The 27,992-nt window shown below is 37.7% G+C and overlaps 1 protein-coding gene across 3 annotated transcripts in view; it reads right to left on the bottom strand.

The window, feature by feature from the left end:
- ARHGAP24 (Rho GTPase activating protein 24) overlaps positions 1 to 27,992 on the bottom strand; it is a 701,416-nt gene that overhangs the window by 397,904 nt on the left and 275,520 nt on the right. The window contains exon 1 of one of the 3 annotated variants that reach the window (XM_006198186.3): positions 27,150 to 27,804. The exons of the other annotated variants lie outside the window; for them this stretch is intronic. The gene's annotated coding sequence lies outside the window, so the exon portion shown is untranslated. Of the gene's footprint in view, positions 1 to 27,149; positions 27,805 to 27,992 lie in introns of those variants that run through there. 3 annotated transcript variants of the gene reach the window in all.

The raw sequence follows: 27,992 nt of genomic DNA, 5'->3' as shown, positions 1-27,992 counted from the left end.
TGAAGGTTTGAACTCTTTGTTCATTGATCTGCGTGGCCGACATTTTCCTCAGGGTCCTAGTGCCCGCTTAAACAGAAAGAAACTGGCACATTCCATGGCATTTTCTCATAATGATAAGCATCCAGTCAAAAACCCAAAGGAGGAAAATACACTTATAAAGTGTCATTAAAAAAAATAATCTTGGCAAAGTCTTTTCTCTGAAACAAAGGAGCAGTGTACATTCCTATCTATTTATTTTGAAGAGGCCTTTTTAAGAGCCGCCCCTTCACATGCAATACTTGATCACCATCAAAGCCCAAGTTTTCCAGGGCCAAGAGCCAGTGTGCTGTGGTTTGATCTTTGAAAAATATTTCTGGATAGTCAAGATTAAGTACCATAAGTATGGAGGCACATCCTGTCACCGTTCTGTCTTTGTGCTGTTAGAATAGATTTATTAGGGACAGGGCTTTTCTAGTAAATTGTGCCAGCAAAAGGTATAATTACAGCAGCCCATAATACAAAGTAGCATTTCTAATGTCTTATATTTAATTTATTAAACTATATAATAATATATATATTCTAGATTATAAATACAGAATTTAAAATCTCATGAAAAGCCTCTGGGTTCAAAGTAAAATTTATCCTTTAATATAGTCAAACCTGGAAAAGTATCATGATAAAGCAAAAAGCAAGTGGGCAGCATTAAAGTTGCAGAACTCAAACCAGGTTTTTTTTATGCCTTAAGAATAAATTTGCTACCAGGTTAGAGAAGATGAATATTTCAAAACACATGGATGGGGGAGGGTATAGCTCAGTGGTAGGGCGTGTGCTTAGCATGCATGAGGTCCTGGGTTCAATCTCCAGTACCTCCATTAAAAATATAAATAAATAAACCTAATTACCTCCCTTTCCCGTCAAAAATTAAAAAAAAATAAAAATAAGTAAGTTTTTTTAAATAAGTAAGTTACTAAAAAAACAAAATACATGGATAAAGAAAGAGTTCCTCAAAGAGAAAGAGATCTGCAGGTACTGCTTCAACTTTCAGTGCTAAAACACATTTCTCTAATACATCAATAATTTTGTCCTCCTTCTGTAACACATTGCATGCTTTTAAACGTGTGTGTATGACTTTTTATAATCTAGATATTCCTTTTTCTTGTGCTTTTAAAAAAATTTACATTATTTTCAATTAATTTAATTCAATTAAGACATTTCTAATTTATTCAAATAAGACATTTCCATAACCATGAAAGGTAATACCAGAAAGTCAAATTTAACAAATGATCAAATCAGTTGTATAGCCAGAGTGGTCTAAAATTTCAGACAACGGAGTGGTCACTCAATGCCGGGACAAGCTGAAGTAAAGTTTCGCAGAAGGACAGGACTGGAGCCAGGCCTGATAAGACTCAGCCAAGAGAGAGAAGGGCACTCCAGGCAGGGAAAGGCTGAAAGAAGGGGGGTATATTGGAATATTGGAGGAGGGTAGTAGAAAGCCCAGCCTGTGTGGAAGAACAGAGAAATGAGGTTGCCTGGGTCAGTCAGGACTGGAAAGTCCCAGCAAGAGGAGGCCAACATAGATTCGTGGAGAGAGGAGAGGCATGAAGACTGAACTGGCACCAGTATCAAAGGTGGATTTAATTATAGCAATGGCCAAAGACAAACAGGTTAAATTGTTGCACAAAACGGCAATAACCCAGGCATCCAAAGGATGACAGCAGTGGGAATAGAAGGAAAGAATATTCTACAAGGTGAATTTGCAGGGCTTGGAGACAGGATGCTGGAGTTTTATGTCTAGGATCTGCATTGTGTTTCTCTTTTGGCCGGCAATGACAAAACTTTTCTGTCTTTTAGTCTTAGGTCAGATGCTTGGGAATCAGGCAGAAAAATACTCTTTTTTCCCTCCTAGCTTTACTGAGGTATAATTGACAAAACTGTAAGATATCAAAAATGTACATCACAGAAAAACACTCTTTGAAAGCCAGAATTTAAAAATGGAAGATCACTCCTGTAACCTTCAAAATAAACCATGCAATTCTGCATATATTTCTCTGAAGATGGTATCTCCCTTTTTTAAAGCTAGCATTTTTAATGCACTATTTTCCTTAATAATAATCTTGCCCTTGTCACCCTTAAATTATTTTCTTTGGGTACATTTGAATAAGGATTCTAGAAAATATTTTTATGTTTTCCCCAACTGCTTTACATAAGAGACCCACATGAGCAATGTGAAGGTGTATTTCAATTGAGACATGCTATCTATATAATGGGAAAACTCAATCCTGAGTCCATATATCTGAAAACCTGAGAAATCTGAATCAGTGGCAATTACTTAAGAATATAAAAAAAAATAGTGCTGAAAAGGCAAAAGAGATATGAAAATACTAAAATACTCATGGACTTATACACATCAGTTTTCAACATCAGCGAAGACTTCAAGCTTTCACTTATTAAACAATTATTTATTGAATATCTATTTCTATGCAATAAGATAACTTCAAAGATGAATAAGAATCTGTCCCCAGCTGAATAATAGTGAAGTTGTGTATGTGTATAGTACCCAACGGTTTATCATCAAGTCCTTTCACTTAATATGTGAACATCTCTAACAACCCTGGGAAGCAGTTAGGAGCCATTTCACTTCTTCAGATAAGAAAATGAGACCATGAAAGGTCTGTTGCTACCCATATCTCATAATGCTCATCCTCATCACTGTTTCTTTGGTTATTTCCTTTCTTCTGACGAGAATGCTTTCATCTCTTCATGCAGATGTTGATGTCATTCATAAATATAACTAAATACCCTCTCTGGGCCAGGCACCAAAGGCTTTAGGACTGGGAAGGTGAAATAAATAGAATCACTGTCTTCAAGGAGTTTACATCTTAGTGAATAAAAAGGAAGTGAACAGTTATCAAAAAGTGATCAATGACCCAAAAGAAAGCCCAGTGCGTCAACGTTCAGGTCTCTGGGAGCTCCCTCCCCCAGGCCATGCAAATCTGACCATCCAAGCTCAAGCCCCAACTCCACTGTGTAGTTTTTACACAACTTCAGTTCACATATGTTTGGTTTTCCCCTAAATTCCCAAACAATTAGGATATATCAAATTTAGTTCTTTATTACATATGGCATTTTATATTATCAATTTTTAAAATGTGTTTCTTGCCATACCAGATTCCTAAGTTCCACATGGGTACAAACAGAGTCTCATGGGCTTCTCCTGTATTCCACTCTGAGGCCATGAGCAGTCCACATCTGAGTCGATGATTCATTGATATTTATTGCTTGATTTACATACATCATGTGATATAACTGGAACAATATATTTTGTTTAGCTAACTTTGTCTAGGATAAATTGCTTTGAAGGTTGTGGAAAGGAAATCTGGAATAAGAAAAATATGTCGGTAAACAGTTGTTCAGTCCTCACTCTAAATATCCCTAGTTATTTTAATGACCTGTTAGGTTGGCATTAACTCCATTTGGTCAACAATTTGTACCTCAGTCATAAAATAATCAAATTATATTCTGGGGTCATAACATTACTTACTGTCACCACCATTATATTCAGTCCCTATTGGAGTCATGGATAAATACCATGAAACACTGGACTTCTCCGTACCCAGTACTATGGAAATCTGGGGCTGTCATAAACATCTGGCTCAGTGCTGTCTCACAGAAATATAATGGGAGCCAACTACAAAATTTCCTGCTGTCTACATTAACAAAGTAAAAGGGACAAGTGAAATTAATTTAAAATATATATATTTAAAACAATATATCCAAAAACTATGATTTCAAAGTATAAGTAATATTAAAAATAATAGTGAGAGATTTTACTAAGTTTTAAAAATCCAGTGTGCATTTTTTATTCAAGCACATCTCAATTTGGAGGCTAAATTTTTATCAGAAATACCTGACTGGTAATAGACTTCACAAAACTTAGTTTAAAAAGTAAATTCCCAGAAACAAACTACTCTAAAAGATGCTTCATTTTTTTTAATAACTGAAAACATATGGCTTTAAATTTAATGATAAGTTAATTAAAATTATATGATGTTAGAAATAAATTAAAAACTCAGTTTCTCTGTCATGCCAGCCCCGTTACAAGTGGTCAGTAGCTATGTCTACTACACGGAGCAGCACAGACCTCGGTCAGCCTCTCTCTACATTTCCACTTCAGCAATAATACTTAAGCCATCTCTTTCTTTGTCTTATTTTGGGTTGCACTTTGTTGCTGAATGGGACGCTCCTTGAGAGGTGATAACGGGACAGCCCTACTAGCTAAGGCAATGGGAGGGCCAATCCTGGAGCCAGTCAAGGGTGTGGGCTAAGTGGGAACTCTCTTCAAGTGGAGCCCTTGAGAATGCTCCTTAATTTTCCATGGCTTCAAATACGTAGACCTTGGGCCATCACTGTAGACAAGAGGAAAAGAGGGAGTGAAATACTGACAAAGGCATTCTAATCTTCCAGGTGTTTCTCTCCCACTTAAAGCCATGAGACTACATGTTAATGGTAGCATCTGATATCTTTTGAATGATTCTAAAGCAGAAAATTTCATTAATATTAAATTCAAATATGAACTTGGACTATAAAACTACAGGCTTGAAATGTAATAGGTACATTGAACTTAACTGACATCTCCAAACTAACACTGATGGCTTTTTTAATCAAGCCAACTTAGAAAGCTATGGATTCATTTTAACAATGCTGCCACTTACAAAATATATGTTGATATACTCCTTCACACATTGGTATGTACCCTTGCTCTAAAACAGTAAAGATCTGCCTTAAGTTAGAAGTCATTGTGAGCAAGATCTAGTAAGTAAGTAACAGCACTATAGTAAGAACAACTAGACAAACAATAAGACTGATTATAAATAAGAATCAGCTGTGGAATAAGTGTGACAACCATAACTGCAAGGTTTCTTCTCCGACCCCATGAATGACACTGGTTATCTAGTGAAATTCTAAGGTCCCTGAAGCAAATAAAAGAAAAAATAAACGTGTCACAACATTTGAAAAGAATTAGCTCTTAATGCTTTGTTTCTTTGCCCTTAGAGATAGCTTTCATTTTCTTAGAAATGCGAATTAGGTGCTAATAAGTTATACATAGCTGCAGCTTGGTTTTTTATAGAAGGGCCATTGTAGGGAGTAGACTTTTTAGTAAATACTCTTCAACTTTGGTGTATAGGAGACTCACGCGAGAAATCTGTTAGAATGTAAATTCCAGGGCCTTTTTTCAAAGATTCTACTTCTTCTCTAGGCTTTAGAGGAGAAAGACTCTCTTTGCTCCCTTCACTCTCCACTGCCCAGGACAGCATATCAGGCCTGTGCTCCCCCCATTTCAGAAGGGATTCTCACCTTCTAAAAGCAGTTTCAGTTCCTCATGAGGCTTTATCCAGGAACGAGGCACAGAACTATTCTGTTCTAGGGCTGTCTTCCTTTCCCATTAGTAACACTGAAAACTTTACAATGCTCAAGTAATCAGGTCATAGAGAAACAACACAAGCCACTTGGGCTGTTCTCTATCTAGTATTGGATTAAAGGAGTAAGGTTCTGTCTGCAAAACTTGAGTGACGCCTGCCCAGCTCACATCTGTGCCCAAGCCACATCAGAATTTGGTATTGAGAGCCAAACTGGGTATCAAAGATGGCCATTATTTTACTATGCCCTTAGTTCCCCTAGAGTAGGTGTCTGGATGACATTCAAGATGTTAGTCACCTTTGACACATTAACACTGATGTTTTGCAACAAGTATTTTGTTTCTTCACAGAAATCTCCTTGTTCCTGTCACCAAAGAAAAGAAAATAAACTATCAGCCTGCCTCATGGCTTATGCATTTATTTTACTTGGATGGAAGGACTGCACACTTTTCATTAACCAACAAGAGAAAAAGGAACTCAACCATAACTACCTCGTTTCATTTAGATTAGAAATTAAAAAGATGGAGAAGGGAACTGAATGCTGGGGACACTCAAGTGCATGGCAAAACTGTGGTGTGTCTGGAGACTGCTACAACAGTGTAAGTGAAAAGTTAGGAACACAGTGTCATATTTCTTAATTTAGTATAAAGGAACTGATTTTGCAAATATACATTTTTAATGTTGACAATTAGTAGCAGTGGGCAACAGGATAACAAAAAATTTTGCATTTATGTAGTTATTACTAAGTGACTTCTCCAATTAGCATTTATAAAATGTCTGAGTATTCTTTTTCCAGAATTTAATACAAACAGAACTTATTGTCCCAAAGTTGCATATATGACTGATGGAGTTGAGACATGAAACCATATTTTTAGGCTTCACAAAAGCACATGATTTAATACCCTGCTTGCGCTATTCAGAAGTGAATGGGGCAGAGTGAGACTTAGTCACTAATATCAGTGACTAACACGCTCAGTTAGGTTTGGGTCTTTCCAACCCCCTTCTTACTAACCCCCTTCTGTTAATTAATCACCAAGTTTAGTCATTTTAACTCTTTCATAACTCTTGACTCTATTCCTTCCTCTTTATCAGTAGTGTCCAAATTCATCCTAAACTCCTGGACATTTACCAGACATCTCCTAATATTGTCATCACAATATAGTTTCTTTGTACATGGGTTTCTCTCCATCTGAAATGACTTCTTTATTTCCTTGTCCACTTGTAATTCCTTTCTTCTCTGTCTATCTGAAAAGTTTGTACTCATCCCTCAAAATTCTTTTGGTATGATCTTTCCCAGGAAGGACAGACTTTCACCAAAAACATTTGGGTAATATCGATTTCCCAAAAGGTTTCAACTTGTGACCAAAATACAGGGGCTAACGTCTATTGCTAGGAATCTGCAAAATGTACATGAAAATGTGGCACAAACTATGAATCATGGAGTACCTAAGGCTGTGCTTTTTTATCATTACAACTAAGTATATACCCTGGAGCATAAGTACATTTGTCTTCACATGTTGCAGGGCCATTTTTATTAACAGGTTGTTGAACTTTATCCTTGTGATTCAAACCTGTCCAATATGACATGATATATACTTGTGGTCAAAAGGTGATCAGTAAATCATGCAAAAGACCATAATCTTCTCAAAGGCCAGAAAGGAAATAGACTTCAAGGAAGGAGTTCTTTACTTCAGGTTATGAAAAGTAAACAAATAAACATTCCCACCATACCAAGGATTCCTACGCTCAAATCAACAGCGACTGTGATGAACCTATTTATTTGTGTTGCTGATGGCCCTGTCACATGGTAATATCCCCAAGCAGTTACTGTTTTTCAGCTGCTAAACCAAAATGGCACATGCAATTGAAAGCTTTTCTAAATTTCTGCAAAGGATGACAATCCCAGATCAATGACTCTCTTAATAAACCTCAGCAAATAAAAATCTGTGGTATCTTCCTTTTCATAGTTCCCAGTAACTCTAAACATCCATCCTCCATAAGCCAAGAAGTTACAACAATGTTGGCATTGGTATAAAAGAAAGCAGAACTTTGTAACCACCAAGTGTGACTAATGGTGGAAAATGCGTTCACTAAAAGGAAGAGTTCGCTATGCTATTTAAGATAAAAGATCAAAATCATCTCACATCAAGAATAACAGTAGACTAACTACTTCATTCATTCCCTAGGGTTTGAAAGCTACCAAATCAAAATGAGATGCAAACATATATACAGTAAGTGGCACTATTGAAAGATTACAGTTTTATTTCTCTATCCAGGAGGAATAATGCTGACACTCATAAATTGCAACTAAGGAAAGAAACCTAAGCGGTGGCTCACTACCATACTTCTATCTGGGCACATGAAATGCTTGCAACACCTAGTATGTTATGGAATACTAAATTTTGACACACTGTTAAAACTAGACATCGCGGTAGAAGTCAGTTTGCCCTTGTGTCTGTTACTTCCTGACTGTTACTTGATTTGGGCTACTCCCCTCTTTTTAGCATTTTCTATCCTTCTCTCCACCCCTTCCAGCTCCCTTCCCTTTTCACTGAAACCCAGAAACAAAGCAGAAAAAGAGACTGCTACACTTTGTAGTTCACAGGTCTCGTCTTCCAGAAAGACAAAATCAACTTGCCAGGTTGGAGTGTCTATTTTTTGGCTTAGGTCACTCCTTATCTTGGACTCTTCATGAAATTTTATCTTATTGTATTCAGTAAGAGGCTGTTTTCTGTTCCTTTATTCCACGTGTGAGAGAGAAATCAATATTAAAGATATGAGGATGGTAAAAGCCTAGAGTAATGTTATATCATTTACTCTTTAATAGTCATTTCCTCTTTTGCTTCATCCTCACCTACTGTCTAGTCTTAACTCTTTATAATACAAAAACAATTATCCCTACTCTTTACTGTATGTACATATCTTAAATACCCACGTGTCTACTAGTCTAGAAAATGCAGGTATGATGAGACCCAAAGAGAGGCAGGTACACAAATAACAACAACAACAACAGCAGTAACATTTAGTGAGTGTCTCCTAGGTGCCGGGAATGCTTCTAAGCACTGCACGTCTCTCAGTGCATTTAAACTTGACAACAACCATGTAAAACCCTATATTTTTTTTTTGTCCGTATTTTCCAGAAGAAATTAAGGCCAATAGAGATTAAGCACCTTGACCAAGAACCACACAGCTGGGAGAGTGAGACTAAGAATCCAAGTAATGAACCCAGGGCCTGTGTACTCTGAGCTATCACAATAAGCAGCTGTCCCGAAAAAGGAGGCAATTTGAAGTGCAGACGATGTGGCCCTTTTACGTTGCCTCACTCTGTGTGGGGGAAATGTAAAGGTGCCACACCCTCAGAGAAAATAGAACAAACATTTCCGTGAACACTAGAAAAGGAATATTATTTGCGTTGTAAATCCCACCTAAGGGTAAATCACTTTTTAAAAGGGTGGGGATTGGGGGAGAAGCCTGAATATCAGGTGTTAACTGGGATTCAGTGTTACCTCAGCCATTTAAGGTTTGTCCCACTAACAAATGACCAAATGCCCCGGACTCCTGTTTTTCGTTTGTGTGGGGCTTGGTTTTGTTGTCTTTTTACTTTCCTATCAAATGAAAGCTGTGGGAGACACCTACAATAACACAACGGCTCGTGTGAAAGACAAAGCTCCCCTTGTCTCTCTGAATATCTCTTATGCAAAATTGGTTACAAAAGATACAAGGTTTTCAGTGATGTTAGAAATGGGGGGTGAGACTATAAAATTGTGCAGAGCCTTCACCTTTAGAAGCGGAGGCCGATCAATTGTCAGTAGACTTACAGGAAAACGTGGAGTTGGGAACATGATGAAAGAATCAGAACAATGAGAGTGAGAGTTAAAGAGGCTTGAAACAATACTATAGATAAATGATTGTTTATACTAGTTTCTAGCCAAATTCTAGCAAAGCTTAAAAAATTAATTAAAAATTTCAAATAGAATGATATGCAGTTTCTATGGGCTTTTCCATTTCCCTAATTGTGAGCAGCATGTTTGTCCAAATTCCACAACAGGCTGAAAACATATTAGACTTACGAGGCTTCCTTTTTAGTTTGCTAACAAAGCAGGTATGGAAATTAGTTTAAACAAAAAATTGATTTGTAGGTTACTTGCTTAAGTATGCAAATATTCAAATCAAGAAGATCTCTCCATAGTTTTCTGTGTAGGCCACAGTGTTTTGACATTATACCCTGTCTAGAGAAAAATAAAATTTGACCCAAATATTGTATTCTAGTTAGTAAATTTGTTCTTCACAGAGATATGGATTAGAAATTCTGAAAATACTTCACGGGTACTGAAGGCCTGCAGAAATAAGTAAGTATATTGCAGGAAAAAGAGATACATTATTTTATAAATGAGCACATCTAACACCTAGATCTTGGTTTCTAAATACCATTGTTTTCATAAAAGAAATCTGGGCTCCTTGAATGGCTGATCTAAGAGCTGGAAAAGAAAAAAAGTGTAAGATGAACTTGAAGCACCTTGTGGTACCAGAAAATAAAAAGTGTTTTAAAAATGGTGATATAAAGAAAGGACACAGGAGCCAACTTGAAGATTGGCCAAATGGCCTAACCTGGACAGTTTGAGCAACAAAGTAAATACCAATTATAATGGATTATGACTCAGATTAAAACAAATATCCATGAGCCTATATTGATAAAAATAAATAACTGAGTAAGTAAATAAGTGGAGAAGAAAAGAAAGCTTCTTCTTACACAAGAATCTTAACTAACAAATGTAGAAGGAATGATAAAATAGAAAATCACCATTTGGCAAATAAAACAGTGACAACTATTTCAATAAGGAATCAACAATAAATGCTAAAACGTGTGGTATAAAGTATGATGAAAAACCTGTCATTTACATAATCTCAAGGTATCTCCCCATAAGATGCTTACTAACTACAAAAAGGAAATCAGCAACTTAACAACGGAAAAACCCGGCAGACCTGAACTGAGAAGTCAAAGTTGACATCATTTGTAATTAGACATCCTGTCATCACATGTTTCCTGATACGATGAACTGAGAACAGCATAGCATCATTTCATGGTATTTTTGCCAAAAATGCATAATCTGACTTTAATCATGAGAAAATCCAAATTGAGAGACTTCAAAATAACTGGTCACTACTGTTCAAAAGTGTCAAGATCATGTAAGACAAAGAAAGAATGAGGAACTAACCCAGATTGGAGGAGACTAATAGACATGAACACTTAATACATGTGTGATTCCTGTCTGTATCCTGGTCCAGAAAAAAACACACTGGTGGTACAATACAGTGGTACATATATAGGTTAGTTAATAGTATTTTATCAAAGTTAATTAACTGGGCTTGATCATTTTAAGATGCTAACATCTAGAAAAAGATTACATGGGCACTTGTACAACTTCAGTAAAATTTTGTATGTCTGAAATTATTTCGAAATAAGAAGTTAAAAAATAAAATAAACTTCGAAATAAAAAGTTAAAAAATCTCCTATGAAATTGAATGGTGACTCTCTTCATTAGTAATTCTCAGTAATAATAACTAACATTTGCACCATGAAATGCTTTCAGCTACCTTATTTCATTTGACCATTATTCCTGTTTTACAAAATATTTGAAATGACTTGCCATTACTAGTGAACATCAGAACTGATTCTTAAATCCAGAGTGTTTTGAACCAAGAATCGATGTAATATTTGCCACATGCTTATCCGGTTTTACTTTTCTATGAAAGCTTTCTGGGGGTGGGAACATAAAGGAGTTGATAATAATAGGTATACAACAGTTTGAGTAGTTTGGGACAGTTAAAGTGGAATATTTAGTGTGTGGATTCATTCAAAGAGAACAAAAACAATGATCAATGCAGTGCACCCTGAAAATGTGTAACTGAAAAAGGGAGAGGGCAGATAAACACCATGATCAATAATATTGAGAACAAATATGGGAAGAAAACAGGGACCTGATATGACAAAGCTCTAGGCTAATAAAGAGACAAAGCAAAGAAAGAAACAAAATAGAGAATCACAACAGAAGAAAAACTAAAGAAAGAAAAATGTGGTTAGAGAAAGCATAGAAGCAAAACATTGAACTTCAAAGAGGAAGGAGCCTGCCACTTTGAATTGGAAGGGTGGCTAACTCATAGCTGTCACCTGATGGATACAGTTTCAAATTCACTAGAACTCGGAGCATGAAGCAGCTGAAACGTCTAAGAGAACTTAAGGCTAATTCTTCTGAGACGGCATTGCAGACACCCACAGGCACTGAGGCAGTCATCACAGGACAAAGTCCTGGGTCTCTTGGCTGACGATGTGCTCTAGCCAGTGCTTTCCTTGAACCAAGAAGCAAGCCTAGATTCGTGGTAAAAATCTAGATTAAAAACACTCGCTCCAAGACCCCGGTGCATACCTAATCCACTCTGAACCCCTCTCTGGACCTCTGCCCAGCATCGCCGCTCTCTTCAGTCTGACTTCCACACAGCCATGTGGGTGTGAACAGGCCCCAGGAGTCCTGGCTATTTCTAGATAACCCTTGGGCTGAAACAGAACCTAGCCAAGTTAATGTAGACAAGTGAAAAATTCACAGGACAGTACACGGTAATTAATAGGAGAAGAGACTAGTCTCCAATACCTGCTTTTGTAGCCATAATTTCTGAATCTAATATTTAAAGTCAAGAACAAAAATTAGCAGAAGACATGAAAAACAAACGGCTATTGTCTTAAAAGCTCACTTTAAATGGAAGAAAATTATCACACTAGCTATCAATGAACTAAAAAATAAATAATTATAATCTAAAACAGTCAATAATTATGAAAAAGTTACCAATTTAAAATTAGTATACAGGGTATTATTTTATGTAAAAATTTGCAATAAATTGCATTTAACACCATATTTAATATCATGCCTGATTTCATCATAGCTTTGAAGAGAATAAAGAAGATAAAATGATAATAGATAAACCCAGAATACCAAGTTTTGTACTAACCCTTATAAATACCACTTACTTATACGACACTTTTTATACCAGGTGGAAAAAAAAGTTAACTGTGCTTAAATATCAGAAAAATGTTAAATTAAACAAACCTATTAATAAAAGGCATATTTGAGTCTGTAGAAAGAAGCACTTGTGCTGTACTAAAAACATAAAGATGAAAAAAATCTGAGACAATACTATATCAAATGGTCTCTGTGGGTGAAAATGTATTAATAAGTTATATAATAATGAAGGCTTTTATGACATCATGACATACAAGATCTGTTTTGAAAAAAAATTCCAAATAAGCCATCAAACACTAGTTAGTAGCCACTTATTACCACAAGAAAAGTGTTACCCGCATAGACCTCCAGAGGTAAATGCATCATTCTAGTAGGAGTTGGGCTACCAGGTTAACAACTTTCCAAAAGCTGCCAAACTGACATTTCATGGCTAAATCATTTACTACGGTTCTCAGCATTCAAAAAATAAAGGTGCTACCCTGCCTCTGATTAAAATCAATTACAGCACCAAAAGCAGTGTCTCAGAAAGCAGGCAGGTAGACTGAACTCATTCTAGAGAGAATTCTCTGGAAACTTAACAATGGTATAACAGGAAATCGCCAGGTAAAGGAGCTGGCAACTCAGGAAAAACCAGCTGAACCCTTTAATTCAAATCAAAGCTCAGACTTAAGATAAAAATTTAACCTTGTCCATTGGAAATTACAAGATACCACCGGCCTTTGCTGCCTGCTTGCAGGTCTGCAAACACAGTCCTAATAATTCTGGTTACAATTTATGGCTCAACATTGGGATCAGGAATCATTTTCACATCTCATAAGCAGTCACAGCACCTGTTCCCTGACAACACTGACGAACAGCAGCACCCGCTGTAACTCCGCGTATCTGGCGCTCCTAGGAAACACCACCAGCGATCTCAGCGCACTCTGCCTTAGCATCACACATGGATTAATTCTCTCTCTCCGCCTCCCCTCCATTTCCATTCCACTCCAAGCTCATGATAACGTGACCTTTACATACCAATTACTCTTTTTGAATTATTTTAGCATTTCACATTAATAATACAGTTCGTAAATGATATCATACATAAGTTGCTTGGCGTTTCCGTAAAACAGTTCAATATAATTTTACTTTTACTTAATGGCTCTTTCTAAAACATTACGAAAATATTATATCAAACAAACAGAACACAGCAGTAAGACTATATATATCCCACTATTATTACTGGTATGCATTTGATCGGAGTGTGATTTGCTAAACAAATAAAGACTAACCCTCATAAGCCACTGGTATCCTATTCTTGCTTGAAAATAAATGTATTAGAAGCAGAGTCCCAGAGCTGACACCACTGAGCCGCATGCAAATGTCTGAAAGAAGTCTAAGCATTTAGTATTGTCTCTTCAGTGATACAGAAGTAACCCCATTTCTCTGAGACAGCATCCTACACTTTTCAGAACTGCCTGCAAACATAACGCAGAGCAGCACGCTCTGACCTCCCACAGCGCGGGGCACAAAGGCCTCACCTCGCTCGGGATGAGGAGCGGGTCCCAACCAGCTGCGCCTTGTGCCGCACAGCTTACCTGCTCTATTCCATCCTCCCGCTTTTCAGAAAGGAGTCCCTCGGAGCCTTCAAGCCCCAGTCCCCGGCTCATGTCAGGGAAGCTAAGGATACTCCCTGGAATGTTCCACAAATTAAACAGTGGAGGCTGGGACCGCAAACAGAGAGAGAATAAACGCGCTGCACAGGCAGAACTCTCCCTGTTTCTCAGTGTTACCCAGCAGTTACCACGAGCTGAAGCCTCTTCCCCCTCCTCCATTCTCCCACCCACCTTCGGTGATTATTTGACTCGTCTAGGCAGTGTTTACGCAGATTAACCTACTTAAAAAAAATTCTGTTTTAGTTTTCTGCATGGAATGTCTTAGCTGTTAATATACCATATTTCTTTGTTGTTAAGGAATATGAAAAACATAAAATCAGAGAACTGTATAATTATAGTGTGGTTTGGAGACTGAATTGAATGAAAATCTACAGTGCATTGAGAACATTCATATTAAATGGGTTCAACATCATTAATATTATTACAATGAATTAGACTAAAAATGTATACCCAAAACAGAAAGTATTACAAGTTCCAACTTGATTTTCATATGGTTTATTTTTTCAGCTGCCTTTAAGCTTACTCTAGGCTAAGGAAAAATGCTTTTTTAAATGTTATGTAATAAAATAAAATAAAATAAAATGTTACAGATTCACTTGCTCTTTTCTCAGCTATAATTCCTCACCTAATGGGAAGAACACAGAAAATAATGAGCGACTCTTTTCTCAGTTGTGCCAGATGGTACTTAAACAGGACCCTTCTTGCAGAGCAGAGGAAGTAATTCATTATATGCATCGGATGCCATAGGCTAGCATTTGGGTTTAATTGTCTCAGGGAACTCAGAAGTTAAGAAGGGCCTCTGAGAAATAGAGCAGTAGGGTAGAAAAACAAGTCACCAAAAATCAAGAGCCTGGTCTGCATACAGGTCTTCCTGACTTTATATTCTGGGTCAAATCACCGAGATTACTTTGTACCCATTTTCTCTATTAAAAGATTGAGGTAAGACGGCCGCAGCTATTTTCTAAGTGGGCATTTGTTCTGATGTCCAATAAATTCATTCTAAGGGGAATGTAGTGTGTAATATAATTTGTTAATTGGGAGGCCCAACATAGATAATACACATGAAAGATTACTCAAAAGAAAAATTTTTAATTCTATAATTTCAACCTTCTCTTGAAATCTACCTTTTACCAAATTTATAGGAAAAGTTACACATTTGAATTTCACCTCGTTTTCCCCCCTTTTCCTGCAGAAGTATTAAGGCCCAAATTCACCAAAGAAAGGAGTAGCAGGGGTTCCCTCTCACTCCTGGAAAATATTGACTTTGACTGGCCAGACAACAATTTCATCCGTGCAACACCTTTTATGCTCACAGTATCTGAGAGCTGAGTATTAGCAGTAGTTTAAAATTATACACATTAACAAATCAAAGACTTGACAAACACAAGAAAGAAGTTGGAAGAGAGAAAAGCATTTTAAGAAAATGATCCTGTGATTTCAGTGACTCCAAAGCAAGGTTTGCCCAAATTTGAACACATAACCCAGGTTCTTGAGACAGCCCTGGATGAGTCACTCTTGCTGAACGGACTCTATCCTTAACCTGTTCCAGAATGTACACAGCCAGCCCAAGTCCTGAAGGAGGCCAGAGGAGAAACAGGCAGTGTTCATGACACACATCATCAGGTACAGAGCTGTTATGCAAGTGGTATTTCTTGTTGTAGGGAATCAAACGTGTGTATTGAATGCCTTAATCATGGCATTATTTGAACACAAGAAATGTCTAGTTACATTGAATGGAAACTTCTGTAAGCAATTTCATTAAAAATACGGCTGTCATCCAGTAACTGGTAATTTCATACTCAAAGGAACTATTCCTAGCACAACTTCAAGTTATATTTGCACCGTGTACTAAGAGAGCTGAGATGGCACTGCTTTTCTTGCTGCACAGTCAATATATAGGGCAGGGAGCTGGTGGCTGGTCTCCCCCGTGCATCATAAACACCAGTTGTCATCCAAGAATAGATATTGTTTGCATTTGCATTACTGAGAAACAGTAGAAAGTGTACAAGACTTCACTTCCAATTTCCCAGATGACTTTATAAAATACAGTGTTAAAACTTAATCTTTTAACTTTGTTGGCTGATTTTGCAATGGGGATGTTCTTGGCACTCGGGGAAGGAAAATTCTTTGTAGTGAGGGACTGTCACACATATTACAAGACACGTGGCATTCTTGACCCCTGGGCACTGAACGCCAGTAGCTTCACCTCATTGTTGTCTTGACCAAAAATACCCTCACACATTTTCAAAAGCCTCCTAGTGAGTGGTATCACCCATCCTCCCAAACCCACAGCTGATGAAAACTAGCCATATGGAACACAGAAAGGTCAAGCTACACTTTATCATGTCATCTATAGACGTCTAGATGCCCACTCCTCTACAAAGTCAGTTTTCAGAGCCCTGTCAATGCATACACATAGCCACATCCTTTTCAAAACTGTTCAAAAGGAACACACTACCACTTTGCCACACAGACTTTTTCAAACCTGGAACAATCTTAGAAAGTATTTACTCCAACACCTTTATTTTACAGATAAGGAGACTAAAGTCCAGAAAAAGGAAATTATTTGCCTGAGTTCACAGATGCTAATTAATCCAAAAGCAGGATCAGAGCACACATTCTGCTAGCTCGTTTCCTTTTCACTCTCCTCCAACTGTAGATTGCAGAGTACAGAGGGAAGTTGTGAAACATTTCTCAAGCTACTGTTTAAATACAAAACTTCAACTGTGGTGAGCCAGAAGGTAGACTTTCTTACCCCTGAAACTCACTTTCCCTGACGATTTTGTCCTGAATAATACTTTCAGACACCACGAAGAACTTACTTTTAGAAAAGTTAATATGTACCTATTGAAAAGCTTTTTTTTTTTAAATCCAAGGTAACATTCTTTTTTAAAAAAAATGGAAAAGAGTATTCTCAAATCTTGTCGAGTGAATCTGGATGCTGTATGTTCAAACAGAATTCTTTTAAGTCTTAAAGTAAGTACAGCAGTAAAACATACTAATGAGCGAAGGCTGGCCAGTGCAATATTACGTGCTCTCTCTTTAATGGCACAGAGTCAGCAAATATCTTAAGCACATTTATTATTTTCATTAAGGGGAAAAATACCCAAGGATAAAAATTTATGACTTCTGTTTTTACCAAAAATAATTTTTGTTTATTATCAATATTAATATTGCATTAACTAGATTATCAACCTCTTGTCTGCATGCTTTTCAAAATAAATATATCAATTAGTAAAATATTGAATTCAATTTTTTATGAGTTCTTCATTTAATTCCCAATTTTACAGCTGTTCAGGCAGCTGGACTACTATCATTAAAATGTTTCAAATTGAATACAAGTTAGATATTCAGGGCTTGGGGCTACTCACAAAGAATATGAAGCTTTTATTTTGTAGTTCTAAAGTACAGGCTCCAACTACTCAATGTCCTTCTTAATTGGCTTCTGTGGGACTTACCCACCTGCACTGTGAGAGGCAGCATTTAAAAAATGGGAGAAAAGACTACACAAAACTAAAGTCACACAACAGAGACCAGCATTTTGTGGAGAACCGACGTCTTTAGTCAATACAAGACTACATACATTTTTAACCACTCTTAAGTAATTTAGATATATCCTTACCTAATTTTATCATGATTTCCAAACTCTTCTTTTGAACAAGTAATGGTCCTTAAATCACCTTTATTTATACTTTATCCCGACAGTTATCAATAATCAGAAGTACATTTTTCACTTTTACCCAGTGTGTGAGGTGCACACATACACATTAAAAAACTGGAAATTAAAACATGAAACAAGTCTTACTTTTACTATATATAATGAACCCTGATTTTTTTTTCCTATTCCATTCCATCCTGTTCTATTCCTTTTCATGTAAAAAGAAACACTGGTCATGAACCACTGATTTGATTTTATGACCACTGGTGGATCAAGACCTCCAGTTTGAAAAGCACTGCTCAGGAACCCCATGTCCATCATTTAATTTAATAATAACTATTGACTTGTATTGATATTTACTAGGTACCAGATACCCTTCCAGGCTCTTTAAATGCATTGTGCACATCATAAATTAAAAACCCATAACAACACTAAAGAGTAGGTATTACTAAATGCCCATATTCACAGGAAGGCAATCTGTGGTTCAAGAAGATTAATGCAACTTGCCCAAGGTCACAGGGCTTGTGTATAGCTGAGCCAGCTTGGAACATAGATGTAATTCCAGAGTATAATGGTAAAGTACGGCAAAATATCTCGAAGTAAGGTATTTCAGTCTTGAATTCCAGATCTACCACTTAGTGCTATGTGACTTTGGTAAGATACTAAGCCTCTTCAGGTTTCAGTTTTCCCGTCTATAAAACAGAGAGAATGATGGTGCATACTCACGAGGGAGCTGGAGGATTGAAGGAAATAACCTATGATGAGAGCGTGGCACAACTAGCACATAGTAAGCCTTCAATAATTGTCCTCTACTGCTAGACACAGGCTGATTCTTAACTGCCACATCAGGCACTGCCTCCCTTCCCTGGGCTTCTAGTGTCCTGTGCTGAGTCTGGATTTGAGTTTTCTCCTGATTCCTTCCTTCTGACACTTGTTATGCTGCGACCTTGCTTCTCCCTCTTCACCCATCCATCCTCCTCCGGCAGCTCCATCTGTTGTGCAGGAGTTCTCACAGCTCCTCATCCAGATTATTCCTTGTAACCTCCACCTGTTTCTTGGCACTGAGGACGAAGCCCCCCAGCAGAACCTGCCAACTTGAGCCTAACCCCGTGGACACAGAAAAGTTACTCCACGATGACAGTGTGAGCTGTTATGAAAATATGAAGTCTTTAACCAGCAAATCAAACGTGGGAAAGTTAGTGCTTCTGTGCACCCACAGATGCCTCTGTATAAAATCACTGACGTTGCACTCGATCATCTCACAATAACAATTAAGCCATTATGGGATACAGAAATTAAAATGGAACTCTGAAAGTGGTACTTATGTGGCTGAATCCTAGGTTTACACAATTAATTAGGTGCAACGAGGTAACACCAGGCTCCTTTGACTCCCCCACCTCATCTTTTCTAGCTAGAAGTTTCTCCACGGAAGATACTTTAAAACCAGATATTCCCAGCACAATAAAACAATCAAAGATGACATCTCAAGGAGTTCGGATAATTTTTTTTTCTCTAGGTAGCTTCACAAACAGGAGTGAGATGCGCTCCAACAATTCCTGTGATAAATGCTCCTTTCTTGAGAAAGACTGGCTTTGAAATTACTTTCCCTTTTGCCCATTTCATTTCTGTGTGCCCAGTGAGTACTGCCACCACTAATTCAACTTTCCTCCCCTTCTCAGTTGCTACCCTCAAAGAAGTAATCATTCCCTGCTATATTTCAGACTTTTGTCCTCTTTTTTTAAATTGAAGTACAGTTGATTTACAAATTAGTTTCAGGTGCACAACATAGTGACTCAATATTTTTATAGATTATACTCCTTTAAATTTATTATAAAATATTGGCTATATTCACTGTGCTGTACATTACATCCTTGCATCTTTTTAAAATTAATTAATTTTTATTTTTAAATTTTTTATGATGTTTGGTGTTCAAGTAGAAAATGAATAATACATACAGATTAATAGGAGGCTTAGCTGATGAAAATTTCAATTGAAATTCCTAGTATGGAATACTTACAAATAAAGACTACTACAAATAGCATGACTGTATTTTCTGGTAAAAATAATAACAAGACAACCTAATACGCTTAAAAAGTATTTTCTGATAAAATGATGATTAGTTATCAGATAGCTAGCCCATAGTTAACAAATTAGATGTTAGGAAAAAACATTTGCTTCTTTGTCTTAAATTTCAAACAAATTATTTTTAAATGTATTTTGTGTACATCCTTGCATCTTATTTATTAGTAGTTTGTATGTACCTCTTACTCCTCTTTCCCTGTCTTCCCACTCTCCCTCCCCTCTCCTCACTGGTGACCACTAGTTTATTCTCTATCTGTGAGTCTGTTTCTGTTGTGTAATATTCATTCATTTTATTTTTTTAGATTCCACATACAAGTGAAAACATACAGTATTTGCCTTTCTTTATCTGATTTACTTCAATAAGCATAATACCCTCCAGGTCCATCCTTGTTGTTGCAAAGGGTAAAATTCCATTCTTTTTTTAATAGCTGAGTACTATTTCACTGTAAATATATGCCAAAACTTCTTTATCCATTCATCTGTTGATGGTCACTTAGGTTACTTTCATATCTTGGCTTTTGTAATAATGCTGCTATGAACATTGGGGTGCATGTATCTTTTCAAATTAGTATTTGTGTTTTCTTCAGATATATATCCAGGTACATAAAGAGCTCATACAACTCAATATTTAAAAAAAATTTTTTTAAATGGGCAGAAGACTTGAATAGACATTTTTCCAAAGGCACACAGATGACCAACAGGCACATGGAAAGTTGCTCAACATCCCTAATCATCAGGGAAATGCAAATCAAAACCACAATGAGGTATCACCTCACACTTGTCAGAACGGCTACTATCAAAAAAACAGCAATTATAAGTGTTTACGAGAATATGGAGAAGAGGGGACCCTCCTACACCGCTGGTGGGAATGTAAACTGGCACAGTCTCTACAGAAAACAGTATGGAGGTTCTGGGGGGGCGGGGAATAGATATATATACACATACACATAACTTGGCTTTTTCAAGTTTGATCTCTCACCTGAAACTTAGACCTGCCCCCTTCTCTCTCCACCTCCACCTGTTGCTCACACTGTTCCTGGGCATACTCAGTGGTGGATATAAAATCAGTTACTGCAACGCAGTGCACTGTTCATGAAAATAGAAGGGCTGCATCTTTACAGTCATCTTTTTACTATAATTTGATGCGTACACCATTAAAAGTACTGACAAATGAGAATTTTTGCCTTAAAAAAAGAAGTTCATCCCTTACCTGGGTTTACTGGTATCATTCCACAAATAAACTACTTGCCCTAGAGGAAAAAAATGTCCCCATGTCTGGGAATTAAGCAATGGAGATAGATCAGTGGAGCTGCAAGGACCATACCTTTCTTGTTCCCCTCTCACCAGAAAATAAAGTCTAGTCAAGCCGATGACTATCAGTTGATTAAGTTACCGGCCTGTGAGAGATGGAGTTTCTTTTCTCAAAGAGAACCTGGATAGTGGTAAGCCATCCCAGCGGCCCCAACTCATCAGCATAAGAATGTGTCATCTAAAAGACCTGCAGGAGAACTCTGAGGCCAGTTTCTGGAGATCATGTTGAGACCAGGGTCTGTTTTACATGTCAAACACACTGAAACACAGATTATCATTCTAAAATTAATAGCTGAAGAGAAAAGCACTGAGTAGGTGACATATTAGAAATAGCGGGGTATTTGGATTCAGACAGATCTGGTTTTGATTCTCAACTCTATACCCCTTACTTACTGTAAAAGCTTGAGTAAGTTTTATCCCTTTGAGTCTAAACATCCTCATACAATGGGAATAGTAATGTCTGACTACTTATTTAGTATGTATAGTTTACCCACAGAATTACTGATTATTTCTAACTATTTCTCAAATTAGAAGTAATGTATGTTAAAAATCTCATGGAGTGCTTGGTACTTAGTAGGTACTTAACTTATTAGCATGAGAATTCAGGACAAAATGAGAGGTTTCCCCTGCTTGAGAAATTTGAAAAATTATTTTGTTTTCTGAAGATTCAATTTGACGGACAGAATACAGCCCTAATAACAGCTCCATAAAGCCTCGATTTATTGATAGATTTCATTTGTACAAAAAAAGGAAGTTTTCTGTTTCTCAGAGATATCTTTGAGGGAACTCTTCTATACATTTATGGTATATATATATTGAAAAGAACTCACATGTTTGGCTTAAGTATCTACTTTCAAAATTACTCAGACATGATTTTCTTTCCAAGGTTTTCAAGAAATGTAACATTTGGGACAAGGCCATTTTATTTATCAGGGAGTATAAAATCAGTACCGAGCATGTTTCAAGGAATCACAAAAAATAATCTGGAAAAATTATTGGCTCTGAAATACTAAACTGAAGCTACAAAATAGAATTTTATAAATATTTAACTACACGTCTTTTAAAAAGTTGAAGAAATGAAGGTAATTCAGTGTATCTCCATAATGGATTTGAGTTTATTTTTAAGTTAGTTAAAAGGTATGGGTACGTTAAGCGCATTAAAGTAAGGCTAAAAGGATGAAAACCATGTCACCAGAAAACCTCGACTAGGGTACAATTGTGCATTAAATTTAGTTCTGAGTTTCTTGGGTGGAAAGCTAAAATGAGAAATACGATAAAGTGAAAGAGGCTAATCCTAGCCTCTTCTTCTCAGGAAAGAAGCAATACTAGTTCATCAAAGAGACACATTTTTAAAAGCAGTAAAAGCAAAGATGAATTCATGGAGATCGTAAAATAAGGAATATTGAAATATATAACAAAAAGTACCAAGATATTTTCCATGGAACCTGTCTCTTTTATATGGACTCTCAGTAAAAATAAATAAATAAATAAATAAAATTAAAAGTATCATATTAAAGCATAATGAATGAAGACAACGTAACAAAAAAAGAAGTTGTAATGTGATTAGGATAGGTAAATTTCCAGTCATATAATTCGATAAAAATAGAGAGCATGGAAGATTTAGAAAACTGAGTAGACTACTATTTTTAAATATCAATGGTTGCTCTTCCAGTCTTCACAGAGATGCTATATAAGGATCAGTTTGAGAAATCTGAACTATATATGGTCCCTGGATAGTGCCTGAAACACAAGTATTATGCATTCTTTATTGAAAAATTATCCACATGCTAAACAGCAGGTATGCAAGTGACAAAAATATCACCACTCTGAAAATGAAATAAGCCCATTTGTATTTTGGCTCAAAGGGAATGTAACCTCCACCTCTCTTCTATATGTTAGGCAGCAGAAATAACTGTAGACAAAGATAATTTTTTTTTCACGAAGGAACTTTGAGCTTAAATGGTCAAATGAGATGAAAATAAAACCAATATAATAAAGAACAAGTAAAATGAAAGAAGGTGCCCTTCTCAGTTTCCTCCGCTCCATCCACTTCCATGTTCTCCTTTAATTAAATCTCATTTCCCTCAAGCACTAGCACTCAAGATAATTATTAAATAGCCATAATTGGTATTTCTATTTGGTTTTATTAATTAAGATTATTGCCCATTTCACAGGCAACAGAATCTCCAATTTAACTCCATCATTAGTCCTCACAGCTAAATCCAGGACCTCCCACTGGGATTTAGCAGGTTACAGATTTCATAGTATAATATTTAAAATAACTGTGGAAGATGTATATCTATTCTAACTGCTTCTATTATCTTTAAACTCAAGTGTATTTTGCACTTTCAAAAATAAAAAACAGTTCCACAGTAGTTTTTTGTTTTTTGTGGGGTTTTTTTTGTTTTTTTTTTTTTTTAGAATAGAAAAAGCACAATATTTTATCTATTATAGGAGTTAAATAGGCTTGCGTGGGCCGGTCTGGAAAGTGAATTTTGTTTGGTAGCATTGACTTTTGGAAAATGAACTCTGAGTCCAAATGGAAATTTTTCAAGTGGACTTTGGGGAAATAACTATCTGCATAAACTGGAGTCTACCACTGTTTTACTCATTCATGACTTTGCTTGCTCATTTACTACGGAAACATAAACAGGTGTCTACTATGTTTTAGACACTCTGCTAGGCACTAGGATACAGGTAGTTCCCCTACCACCAATACAGCCATTAAAGAACTCATTGTAGTTGACTGTGGGGAGCACATAACAATTATTAAAATAATTATTCACAGTATATTTAAAACAACCTGGAAGCAGACAAGATGAAATAGTTAATTCTTCCTGCACGGAACTGGGTAAGTCTTCCAGAGGGAGTTCCATTTGAAACGGACCACCAATAATCAAGAAGAGCTTTCCAGGCAGAGGGCATTCCAGAAGAATGAAATCCAGGAGCAAGAAATCAGAAGTATGAAGAGTGAGAGGCCCTTGTGTAGGAAGACAAAGCTAGAAAGGAAGGGCTTTGAAGAGCTTTTAGTCGCTGTACTAAAGCATTTAGAGTTAATGTTATGGATCTTTGGAATCCATCAAAGGTTTTAGATCAAGGGACTTATAAAATTAGATCGACACTTTATAAAGATTAATTGTGGCAGTGCCACAGTAGAGTGGGGACGCTGCTTATGCGCAGAGTAACCTCTGAAAACCAGTCTTAGTCTCTTCATCACAATAATCCCTCTGCCTTCAAATGTGCTTCTACTTAGCTGCTGAGACCATCCTAATCTTGTAAAGTGTGAGTTCATGTAGCAAAGACAGATGGGTTACCATGGCAAGACTCAATATGAAGCTCCAACTCTTAACACGAAGAGTATTCACTTCATGACTAAGTTGCCTATTTACAACTTTCATTTGAAATACCTTTCTCCATGTGGGAGACATCTTTATCCTTTAGTTACAAATTTAATTGTAAACAAGCATCTTTTTTTATTTTAAATCTCTTCTGCTGTTTTTCCTTGGGAAAATGGAATCAGGGCTGAATGGATACCTCAGCTTCTTGCTATCATCAAGCTTCTCTACACCCTTGTGTGACCAATTAGGTGGCTATTACTCGGCTCCAAGCTGAGGCTCCATCCACCTTCCCCCTCTTATTTTTTCAAGGCACTCAATTAGCTTTACCAAAAATTGAAACATAGCAGGAAGAAGGAATCAGCATTACATAAGCTCAGCTCGTAGGAAAAGAACTCTTCAACACTGGCCAGAAAAGACCACGAGAGAATAACTACAGGTAACTAAGATGGTCCTACAGCCCTGCAAACACTTAGAACAGGAACCAAATGCATGGCCTGGACTTTGCAGCAGCACCACCTACTTTCAGTCCTGGGAAACCAACCCAGACACTAATGGGGCTAGAAAGAAAACATGCTTCAATGGGCCAGTAGGTCACAGCAAAACTATTCAGGGCACTGTTGGTAAACAACAGCTAGGCTTTAGCCAAGACAGCAAAATAAACATACTCAAACCACTCATTACCACCTGCTGCACATTCCTCACCCTTCCTGCCCCACCCCACCCCCACTTCCCTTAACCCCTACCCTTCACCCTGGAGAGTCCAAGATCACCCAGTAAATAAAACCATGACGATGGAAACGTTCGGAGCTTTGGCCACTACTACCCAAAGCAAAACCTGAAAGGATTTCATTGGGAATTTTAGCCTAGGACACTTTTCACTTCTACACTTAAATCTGATCTCTTGTCAGAAAGGGTGCATTGCTATTCATTCTACAATGATTTTTCTCTTGAGAATTTAATTCTTCCCCCACTTACTGCCGGGTTTGTATTTTCAAAGTGGTTTAAATTCACTGTATATATAGCCCACAAGAACACAGCTGAGAAACCATTCTCCTCTCAAACCCAAACCCCTGAGATTAATAATACCAAATAACACAGTTGAAAGTCAAGGACTGACTGGGTTTCAACAGCCTTTCACACGTAAAAAAGATTACAGATTCTCCCCACTTGTATCATTCTAGTTGTGTATTCCTTACACATACCTCAAACTAACCTCCAGATCTGAAAAAGTTCACAGTTTTTCCCTTATTCTCACTTAAAGTTTTTTTCCACCAAGAACATACCTCCTCTGAGTGGTAGGGAGATTTTATTTATTTTAAGGTTTTGTCAATATATTGATCCTCCAAGATGTCTAAGGTAAATTCTCTGACAACTCAGTCATAGTCCGAAAGAGAACAGATTTCATGACTTGCCACCTGAAAGTCAGGCACTCAGGAAAGACAAAAAAAGGAATTGTATTAGTGGGCTCTCCTAGAGGTTGAAACATCTCCAGAGAAGAGGAAGTATTAAGAAATTTAAAAAAGAGAGTGAGATCTTAACAAGTCTGATGTGGGCTTTATATTTGTTTTCTGGCTTTTCTTAACATATTAATTCTGTGTATTTTATGTTTTATATGATGCCCAGCTTAATACCAACATCCATTCTTGCCCTTAAGGGTTGGTTTTGAGTTCTAATTAGAATCAGGGGACAGATTGTTTGTATTTAATCTGTCTGTCCGTCTTCTCAGTAATTGAGTAAAGCTCTTAACTCTACTGTAAATATCCCTGGGTTTCAATTAATTTGTCCTACTTAGTAGACACAGCAAAACACATATTGTTTTACTTATGGATAAGCAGATCCTTTACAACTTTTATATTTCAAATACTCAATTTTGATTTTGATTTATTTCCTCATTTCAGAAAGAGATGAAATAATGATGTCTTGCTATGTTTAAAAAAAAAGTAACAAACTATGATGGAAGCAGAAATAGCTTGGAAATGATATTTTAAATGAATTAGTATAGGCATAGACTACAAGGGAATCTGGGCTCCCTATTACTGGCTAGTATTGAAAACCTAACATCTCTAAGGAACTCAGAGTAATAGTATCTCCCCTTCTATTTGGGGACTTAATAAAAGGTATGCAATCTGAAGTACTTTTTTTTAAGATACCATATTACATATTTATCCTCAAGAGAGTTTGGATACTTCCTCAAAAAGTTACTTCTTAAAAAATCTAAACAAATCTTTTGGGTGGCTTAAAATTCACCAAAGATTCCCTAACGCTTTGCAATGAAAATGTTTATTATTAAAACATACCTTTGTATGCCTGTTATCTAGGAAACTCACAATATTAGACACTAGCGGAAACAAGCAGAGGGGAAGGGGAGGATGGATAGTAAGGGAATTGAACTGCACAGAGTTTTCATTAAAGTCATCTATTTTTAAGCTCAGAAACACATACTGCCAGCTTGCGCCGTTTTTATCCATTTAAAAATAATAAAGGAGCATTGTTTCCCATCATCTGCACACGCGTGTACGCGCGCGCGCGCGCACACACCGCACCAGCGCGAGATTCCAGCGATCCCTGCTCGCCCCCCGCAGCCCCCGCCCTTGGTGCAGGCTGCTGTGCCCGCAACCCCTGCGCGCAGCCGAGGCCACCTCCCAGCCCTCCGGTGGTGGGCCCTGGGCGCACACCCCCGCAGCGGTGTCACCTACCTTGCTCGGAGCGCAAGAGAGACTGGGGGCGGCGGCTGCTCCGAAGAAAAAGGCCCAGACAAGACGAAAGAAAAGGAAAAGAAAAAAAGAGGGGAGGGAGGTCTCCTTACTTCCCACAACAAGGGGAAGTGTTGCACCTCATGCACTTGGTTGCTCCGCAGCTGTGGTTTTGGAGGAAATCCGAGGCGGCCCAACGAGTTGCGGCTGGGGTGGAAAGTTGTGGGTGTTTCCCCACCGCCGCTCGCGCCTCGATCCTCTCCAGTCCCCACTGCAGCCTTGACAGCCCCCCTGGCCTTGGCAACCCTGCGGATCCCCGCCGGTTTCCACCCGAAGCTGGGCTGAGTTGCCACATGCACTTGAGAAATCCTAGCAGTTGCGCAAAGAAGAGTCCCAGAAGTTAGAAAGAGTGATTGTGTGCGAATATACAGTACAAGAGGCTGGAACAACTGAGCGGGGCCAACCCTCAGACGCAGCCCTGGGTTTCAGATTTCATTTGGCAACTGGCAGCTTCAGAAGATTCGAGCCGCACTGCTGGGGAGGCCGGGAGGAGCCCTGTTCTCGCCCAGTGACCACTGCTAGGGTTGTCTTAAAGCCTGAGTGACACTGCCGGGCGCCCGGCTCCCCTCCCGCCAGACAGAGCCCGCGGTGCCTCGGTCCCTCCGCAGCTGGCATCACTCGTTTTATTTCGTGTGTATCGTAGACACGCGTTCGTCCCAGATCTGGGGCTGTGGGTGTGGAGAAGGTTGGAGAATACAAGTCTCCCGCCCCCTAGGAGCTCTACATTTCTTTGCCAAAACCCCCCACACAGGTTTTACTTGCTTCCCTCAGCTACCTATGTAAAAT

Source organism: Vicugna pacos, chromosome 2 (genome assembly GCF_048564905.1).
Source record: "Vicugna pacos chromosome 2, VicPac4, whole genome shotgun sequence".
NCBI lineage: Eukaryota > Metazoa > Chordata > Mammalia > Artiodactyla > Camelidae > Vicugna > Vicugna pacos.
Note: the sequence above shows the minus strand (reverse complement) of the source record. Positions and strands in the feature narration are given on the sequence as shown.